Source organism: Balaenoptera musculus, chromosome 3 (genome assembly GCF_009873245.2).
Source record: "Balaenoptera musculus isolate JJ_BM4_2016_0621 chromosome 3, mBalMus1.pri.v3, whole genome shotgun sequence".
NCBI lineage: Eukaryota > Metazoa > Chordata > Mammalia > Artiodactyla > Balaenopteridae > Balaenoptera > Balaenoptera musculus.
In genome coordinates, this window is record NC_045787.1 from 34,415,281 (window position 1) to 34,425,670 (window position 10,390).

Genomic DNA, 10,390 nt, shown 5'->3' on the forward strand with positions numbered 1-10,390 from the left:
CCTCCTTACCGCTCCCTCCCCCAGCCTGAGTGAGCCAGAGCCCCCGAAGCAGCTGCTCCTTTAACCCCGTTCTGTCTGGGCGGGGAACGGATGCCCTCAGGCGACGTACATGCAGAGGCGGGTCCAAATCCAAAGCTGAACGCTGGGAGCTGTACGAACAAAGAAGAGAAAGGGAAATCTCCCCCAGCAGCCTCAGAAGCAGCGGATTAAAGCTCCACAAACAACTTGATGTGCCTGCATCTGTTGAATACCTGAATAGACAACGAATCATCCCAAATTCAAAAGGTGGACTTTAGGAGCAGGATATATTAATTTTCCCCTTTTCCTTTTTTTGTGAGTGTGTATGTGTATGCTTCTGGGTGAGATTTTGTCTGTATAGCTTTGCTTTCACCATCAGTCCTAGGGTTAGGTCCGTCCATTTTTTTTTTTTTTTTTTTTACTTAAAAAAAATTTTTTTTTCCTAATATTTGTTTTCTTAATAATTTTTTCCGTATTTTCTATTTTTAGAAATTAAAAAATTTTTTAATAAGTTTTTTCATATTTTTTATTTTAAAAAATTAAAAATTTTTTTTCTTAATAAATTTTTTTCTTAAAAATTTTTTTCTTATTTTTTACTATAAAAAATTAATAAATCTATTTTTAAAAATTAAAAAAAATTTTTTCTGAATACATTTACTCTTAATAATTTTTTTTCTTATTTTTTATTATAATAGCTTTATTTTATTTTATTTTATCCTCTTTTTTTCTTTCTATTTTTTTCTCCCTTATATTCTGAGCTGTGTGGATGAAAGGCTCTTGGTGCTCCAGCAAGGCATCAGGGCTGTGCCTCTGAGGTGGGAGAGCCAACTTCAGGACACTGGTCCACAAGAGACCTACCAGCTCCACGTAATACCAAACAGCAAAAATCTCTCAGAGATCTCCATCTCAACATCAAGACCCAGCTTCACTCAACGACCAGCAAGCTACAGGGCTGGACACCCTATGCCAAACAACTAGCAAGACAGGAACACAGCCCCATCCATTAGCAGGGAGGCTGCCTAAAATCATAAGGCCACAGACACCCCAAAACACACCACCAGACGTGGACGTGCCCACCAGAAACACAAGATTCAACCTCATCCACCAGAACACAGGCAATAGTCCCCTCCACCAGGAAGCCTACACAACCCACTGAACCAACCTTACCCACTGGGGACAGATACCAAAAACAACGGGAACTACGAACCTGCAGCCTGTGAAAAGGAGACCCCAAACACAGTAAGATAAGCAAAATGAGATGACAGAAAAACACACAGCAGATGAAGGAGCAGGGTCAAAACACACCAGACCTAACAAATGAAGAGGAAATAGGTAGTCTACCTGAAAAAGAATTCAGAATAATGATAGTAAGGATGATCCAAAATCTTGGAAATAGAATAGACAAAATGCAAGAAACATTTAACAAGGACGTAGAAGAACTAAAGAGGAACCAAGCAATGATGAAAAAAACAATAAATGAAATTAAAAATACTCTAGATGGGATCAATAGCAGAATAACTGAGGCAGAAGAAAGGATAAGTGACCTGGAAGATAAAATGGTGGAAATAACTACTGCAGAGCAGGATAAAGAAAAAAGAATGAAAAGAACTGAGGACAGTCTCAGAGACCTCTGGGACAACATTAAATGCACCAACATTCGAATTATAGGGGTCCCAGAAGAAGAAGAGAAAAAGAAAGGGACTGAGAAAATATTTGAAGAGATTATAGTTGAAAACTTCCCTAATATGGGAAAGGAAATAGTTAATCAAGTCCAGGAAGCACAGAGAGTCCCATACAGGATAAACCCAAGGAGAAACACGCCAAGACACATATTAATCAAACTGTCAAAAATTAAATATAAAGAAAACATATTAAAAGCAGCAAGGGAAAAACAACAAATAACACACAAGGGAACCCCCATAAGGTTAACATCTGATCTTTCAGCAGAAACTCTGCAAGCCAGAAGGGAGTGGCAGGATATACTTAAAGTGATGAAGGAGAAAAACCTACAACCAAGATTACTCTACCCAGCAAGGGTCTCATTCAGATGTGATGGAGAAATTAAAACCTTTACAGACAAGCAAAAGCTGAGAGAGTTCAGCACCACCAAACCAGCTTTACAACAAATGCTAAAGGAACTTCTCTAGGCAAGAAACACAAGAGAAGGAAAACACCTACAATAACAAACCCAAAACATTTAAGAAAATGGGAATAGGAACATACATATCGATAATTACCTTGAATGTAAATGGATTAAATGCTCCCACCAAAAGACACAGACTGGCTGAACGGATGCAAAAACAAGACCCATATATATGCTGTCTACAAGAGACCCACTTCAGACCTAGAGACACATACAGACTGAAAGTGAGGGGATGGAAAAAGATATTCCATGCAAATGGAAATCAAAAGAAAGCTGGAGTAGCAATTCTCATATCAGACAAAATAGACTTTAAAATAAAGAATATTATAAGAGACAAAGAAGGACACTATATAATGATCAAGGGATCGATCCAAGAGGAAGGTATAACAATTGTAAATATTTATGCACCCAACATAGGAGCACCTCAATACATAAGGCAAATACTAACAGCCATAAAAGGGGAAATTGACAGCAACACAATCATAGTAGGGGACTTTAACACCCCACTTTCACCAATGGACAGATCATCCAAAATGAAAATAAATAAGGAAACACAAGCTTTAAATGATACATTAAACAAGATGGACTTAATTGATATTTATAGGACATTCCACCCCAAAACAACAGAATACACATTTTTCTCAAGTGCGCGTGGAACATTCTCCAGGATAGATCATATCTTGGGTCACAAATCAAGCCTTGGTAAATTTAAGAAAATTGAAATCGTATCAAGTATCTTTTCCGACCACAACGCTATGAGACTAGATATCAATTACAGGAAAAGATGTGTAAAAAATACAAACACATGGAGGCTACACAATACACTACTTAATAACGAAGTGATCACTGAAGAAATCAAAGGGGAAATCAAAAAATACCTAGAAACAAATGACAATGGAGATACGACGACCCAAAACCTATGGGACGCAGCAAAAGCAGTGCTAAGAGGGAAGTTTATAGCAATACAAGCCTACCTCAAGAAACAGGAAACATCTCGAATAAACAACCTAACCTTGCACCTAAAGCAATTAGAGAAAGAAGAACAAAAAAACCCCAAAGCTAGCAGAAGGAAAGAAATCATAAAGATCAGGTCAGAAATAAATGAAAAAGAAATGAAGGAAACAATAGCAAAAATCAATAAAACTAAAAGCTGGTTCTTTGAGAAGATAAACAAAATTGATAAACCATTAGCCAGACTCATCAAGAGAAAAAGGGAGAAGACTCAAATCAATAGAATTAGAAATGAAAAAGGAGAAGTAACCACTGACACTGCAGAAATACAAAAGATCATGAGAGAGTACTACAAGCAACTCTACGCCAATAAAATGGACAACCTGGAAGAAATGGACAGATTCTTAGAAATGCATAAACTGCCGAGACTGAACCAGGAAGAAATAGAAAATATGAACAGACCAATCACAAGCACTGAAATTGAAACTGTGATTAAAAACCTTCCAACAAACAAAAGCCCAGGACCAGATGGCTTCACAGGTGAATTCTATCAAACATTTAGAGAAGAGCTAACACCTATCCTTCTCAAACTCTTCCAAAATATTGCAGAGGGAGGAACACTCCCAAACTCATTCTACGAGGCCACCATCACCCTGATACCAAAACCAGACAAAGATGTCACAAAGAAAGAAAACTACAGGCCAATATCACTGATGAACATAGATGCAAAAATCCTCAACAAAATACTCGCAAACAGAATCCAACAGCACATTAAAAGGATCATACACCATGATCAAGTGGGGTTTATCCCAGGAATGCAAGGATTCTTCAATATACGTAAATCAATCAATGTGATACACCATATTAACAAGTTGAAGGAGAAAAACCATATGATCATCTCAATAGATGCAGAGAAAGCTTTCGACAAAATTCAACACCCATTTATGATAAAAGCCCTGCAGAAAGTAGGCATAGAGGGAACTTTCCTCAACATAATAAAGGCCATATATGACAAACCCACAGCCAACATCGTCCTCAATGGTGAAAAACTGAAACCATTTCCACTAAGATCAGGAACAAGACAAGGTTGCCCACTCTCACCACTATTATTCAACATAGTTTTGGAAGTGTTAGCCACAGCAATCAGAGAAGAAAAAGAAATAAAAGGAATCCAAATCGGAAAAGAAGAAGTAAAGCTGTCACTGTTTGCAGATGACATGATACTATACATAGAGAATCCTAAAGATGCTACCAGAAAACTCCTAGAGCTAATCAATGAATTTGGTAAAGTAGCAGGATACAAAATTAATGCACAGAAATCTCTTGCATTTCTATACACTAATGACGAAAAATCTGAAAGTGAAATTAAGAAAACACTCCCGTTTACCATTGCAACAAAAAGAATAAAATATCTAGGAATAAACCTACCTAAGGAGACAAAAGACCTGTATGCAGAAAATTATAAGACACTGATGAAAGAAATTAAAGATGATACAAACAGATGGAGAGATATACCATGTTCTTGTATTTGAAGAATCAACATTGTGAACATGACTATACTACCCAAAGCAATCTACAGATTCAATGCAATCCCTATCAAACTACCACTGGCATTTTTCACAGAACTAGAACAAAAAATTTCACAATTTGTATGGAAACACAAAAGACCCCGAATAGCCAAAGCAATCTTGAGAACGAAAAATGGAGCTGGGGGAATCAGGCTCCCTGACTTCAGACTATATTACAAAGCTACAGTAATCAAGACAGTTTGGTACTGGCACAAAAACAGAAATATTGATCAATGGAACAGGATAGAAAGCCCAGAGATAAACCCACGCACATATGGTCACCTTATCTTTGATAAAGGAGGCAAGCATATACAGTGGAGAAAAGACAGCCTCTTCAATAAGTGGTGCTGGGAAAATTGGACAGATACATGTAAAAGTATGAAATTAGAACACTCCCTGACACCATGCACAAAAATAAACTCAAAATGGATTAAAGACCTAAGTGTAAGACCAGACACTATCAAACTCTTAGAGGAAAACATAGGCAGAACACTCTATGACATACATCACAGCAAGATTCTTTTTGACCCAGCTCCCAGAGAAATGGAAATAAGAACACAAATAAACAAATGGGACCTAATGAAACTTAAAAGCTTTTGCACAGCAAAGGAAACCATAAACAAGACCAAAAGACAACCCTCAGAATGGGAGAAAATATTTGCAAATGAAGCAACTGACAAAGGATTAATCTCCAAGATTTACAAGCAGCTCATGCAGCTCAATAACAAAAAAACGAACAACCCAATCCAAAAATGGGCAGAAGACCTAAATAGACATTTCTCCAAAGAAGATATACAGATGGCCTACAGACACATGAAAGAATGCTCAACATCACTAATCATTAGAGAAATGCAAATCAAAACTACAATGAGATATCATCTCACACCGGTCAGAATGGCCATCATCAAAAAATCTAGAAACAATAAATGCTGGAGAGGGTGTGGAGAAAAGGGAACTCTCTTGCACTGTTGGTGGGAATGTAAATTGATACAGCCACTATGGAGAACAGTATGGAGGTTCCTTAAAAAACTACAAATAGAACTACCATACGATCCAGCAATCCCACTACTGGGCATATACCCTGAGAAAACCAGAATTCAAAAAGAGTCAGGTACCACAATGTTCATTGCAGCCCTATTTACAATAGCCAGGACATGGAAGCAACCTAAATGTCCATCGACAGATGAATGGATAAAGAAGATGTGGCACATATATACAATGGACTATTACTCAGCCATAAAGAGAAACAAAAATGAGTTATTTGTAGTGAAGTGGATGGACCTAGAGTCTGTCATACAGAGTGAAGTAAGTCAGAAAGAGAAAAACAAATACCATATGCTAACACATATATATGGAATCTAAAAAAAAAAAAAAATTGTTCTGAAGAACCTAGGGGAAGGACAGGAATAAAGATGCAGACATAGAGAATGGACTTGAGGACACGGGGAGGGGGAAGGGTAAGCTGGGACGAAGTGAGAGAATAACATTGACATATATACACTACCAAATGTGAAATAGATAGCTAGTGGGAAGCAGCCACATAGCACAGGGAGATCAGCTCGGCGCTTTGCGACCACCTAGAGGGGTGGGATAAGGAGGGTAGGAGGGAGATGCAAGAGGGAGGGGATATGGAGATATACATATGCATATAGCTGATTCACTTTCTTATACAGCAGAAACTAACACAACATTGGAAAGCAATTATACTCCAACAAAGATGTTAAAAAAAAAAATGACACATGCACCCCAATGTCATTGCAACACTATTTACAATAGCCAGCTCATGGAACGAATGCATGAAGAAGCTGTGGTACATATATACAATGGAATATTACTCAGCCATAAAAAGGAACGAAATTGGGTCATTTGTAGAGATGGGGACGGACCTAGAGACTGTCATGCAGAGTGAAGTAAGTCAGAAAGAGAAAAACAAATATCGTATATTAACGCATACTTGTGGAATCTAGAAAAAATGCTACAGATGAACCGGTTTGCAAGGCAGAAATAGAGACACAGATGTAGAGAAAAAAATGTATGGACACTAAGGGAGGAAAGGAGGGGTGATAAATTGGGAGATTGGGACTAACATATATACACTAATATGTATAATATAGTTAACTAATGAGAACCTGCTGTATAGCACAGGGAACTCCACTTCTCTGTACAGTAGAAACTAACACAATATTGTAAAACAACTATACCTCGATTCAAAAAAAAAAATGAAATGAAATAGAGACAGAGAAAGCAATAGCAAAGATCAATGAAACTAAAAGCTGGTTCTAAAAAAATAAAAAAATAAAAAAATAAAAGCTGGTTCTTTGAAAAAGTAAACAAAATTGATGAACCTTTAGCCAGACTCATCAAGGAAAAAAAGGGAGAAGGCTCAAATCAGTAAAATTAGAAATGAAAAAGGAGAAGTTACAATGGACACTACTGAAATACAAAGGATCATAAGAGACTACTACAAGCAAATATATGCCAATAAAATGTACAACGTAGAAGAAATGGACAAATTCTTATAATCTCTCAATAGTCAACCAGGAAGAAATAGAAAATATGAACAATTACCAGTACTGAAATTGAATCAGTGATTTCAATACTCCCAGCAAACATAAGTCAAGGACCAGATGGCTTCACAGTTGAACTCTACCAAACATTTAGAGAAGAGTAAACACCTATCCTACTGAAACCTTTCCAAAAATTTGCAGAGGAAGGAACACTCCCAAACTCATTCTATGAGGCCACCATCACCCTGACACCAAAACCAGACAAAGATACCACAAAAAAAGGAAATTACAGGCCAATATCACTGGTGAACATAGACACAAAAATCCTCCACAAAATACTAGCAAACTGAATCTAACAATACATTAAAATGATCATACACCATGATCAAGTGGAATTTATCCCAGGGATGCAAGGATTTTTCAATATCCCCAAATAAATCAGTGTAACACACCACATTAACAAATTGACAAATATGACCATATGATCATTTCAGTAGATGCAGAAAAAGCTTTTGACAAAATTCAACACCCATTTATGATAAAAACTCTCCATTAAGTGGGCATAGAAGGAACAAAGCTCAACATAATAAAGGCCATATATGACAGACTTTCAGCTTGGATAATACTCAACTGTAAAAAGCTAAAAGCATTTTCTCTAGGATCAGGAACAAGCCAAGGATGTCCACCCTCGCCACTGTTATTCAACATAGTTTTGGATGTTCTAGCCACAGCAGTCAGAGAAGAAAAAGAAATAAAAGGAATCCAAGTTGGCAAAGAAGAAGTAAAACTGTCACTGTTTGCAGATGACATGATACTGTACATAGAAAATCCTAAAGATGCTACCAGAAAACTACTAGAACTCATCAGTGAATTCAGTAAAGTTGTAGGGTATGAAATTAATACACCAAAATCTGTTGCATTTCTATACACTAACAATGAATGATCAGAAAGAGAAATTAAAGAAACAATCCCATTTACCACTGCATCAAAAAGAATAAAATACCTAGGAATAAAACTACCTAAGGAGGGCTTCCCTGGTGGCGCAGTGGTTGAGAATCCACCTGCCAATGCAGGGGACACGGGTTCGAGCCCTGGTCTGGGAGGATCCCACATGCCGCGGTGCAACTGGGCCCATGAGCCACAATTACTGAGCCTGCGCATCTGGAGCCTGTGCTCCGCAACGGGAGAGGCCGCGATGGTGAGAGGCCTGCGCACTGCGATGAGGAGTGGCCCCCGCTTGCCACAACTAGAGAAAGCCCTCGCGCAGAAATGAAGACCCAACACAGCCATAAATAAATATTTAAAAAAAAAAAAAACTACCTAAGGAGGCAAAAGACCTGTACTCCAAAAACTATAAGATGCTGATGAAAGAAATTGAAGTTGACGCAAACAGATGGAAAGATATACCATGTTCTTGGATTGGAAGAATCAATACTGTGAAAATGACTATATTACCCAAAGCAATCTACAGATTCAGTGCAATCCCTATCAGATTACCAATGGCAATTTTCACAGAAATAGAACAAAAAATCATAAAATTTGTATGGAGACACAAAAGACCCCGAATAGCAAAAACAATCTTGAGAAAGAAAAATGCAGCTGGAGGAAACAAGCTTCCTGAGTTCACGCTATATTACAAAGCTACAGTCATCAAAACAGTATGGTACTGGCACAAAAACAGAAATATAGCTCAATGGAACAGGATAGAAAGACCAGAAATAAACCCACACACCTATGGTCTATTAATCTACAACAAAGAGGCAAGACTATACAATGGAGAAAAGACAGTCTCTTCAATAAATGGTGTGGGGAAAACTGGACAGCTACGTGTAAAAGAATGAAATTAGAACATTCTCTAACACAATACACATAAAATAAACTCAAAATTTATTAAAGACCTAAATGTTAGGCTGGATACTACAAAACTCTTAGAGGAAAACACAGGCAGAACACTCTTTGACATAAATCACAACAATATCTTTTTTGATCTGTCTCCTACAGTAATGGAAATAAAAACAAAAATAAACAAATGGGACCTAATTAAACTCAAAATCTTTTGCACAGCAAAGGAAACTATAAACGAAATGAAAGGACAACCCACAGAATGGGAGAAAATATTTGCAAACGATGCGACTGACAAGGGATTAATCTCCAAAATTTACAAACAGCTCATGCGGCTCAATATCAAAACAAAAAACAAATAGCCCAATCAAAAAATGGGCAGAAGACCTAAATAGACATTTCTCCAAAGAAGACATACAGATGGCCAAGAGGCATATGAAAAGATTCTCAACATCACTAATTATTAGAGAAATGCAAATCAAAACTACAATGAGGTATCACCTCACACCAGTCAGAATGGCCATCATCAAAAAATCTACAAACAATAAATGCTGGAGAAGGTGTGGAGAAAAGGGAACCCTCCTACACTGTTGGTGGGAATGTAAATTGGTACAGCCACTATGGAGGACAGTATGGAGGTTCCTTAAAAATTTAAAAATAGAGCTACCATATAATCCAGAAATCCCATTACTGAGCATATATTTGGAGAAAACCATGGTTCAAAGGGATGCATGCACCTCAGTGTTCATTGCAGCACTATTTACAATAGCCAAGACATGGAAGCAACCTAAATGTCCATCGACAGATGAGTAGATAAAGAAGATGTGGTACATATATACAATGGAATATTACTTGGCCATAAAAAAGAATGAAATAATGCCATTTGCAGCAACATGGATGGGCCTAGAGATTATCATACTCAGTGAAGTAAGTCAGACAGAGAAAGACAACTATCATATGATATCACTTATATGCAGAATCTTTTAAAAAATGATACAAATGAACTTATTTACAAAATAGAAACAGACTCACAGACATAGAAAACAAACTTATGGTTACCAAAGGGGAAAGGTGGGGAGGGAGGGATAAATTGGGAGTTTGGGATTGATATATACACACTATTATATTTAAAATTGATAACCAACAAGAACATACTGTATAGCACAGGGAACTCTGCTCAATATTCTGTAATATCCTAAATGGGAAAAGAATTTGAAGAATAATATATATATATGTATATGTACAACTAAATCACTTTGCTGTACACCTGAAACTAACACAACATTGTAAATCAACTATAGTCCAATATAAAATAAAAATTAAAAAACAAAATTTCTCCACCTGCTGCCTTCTGCTCTTTG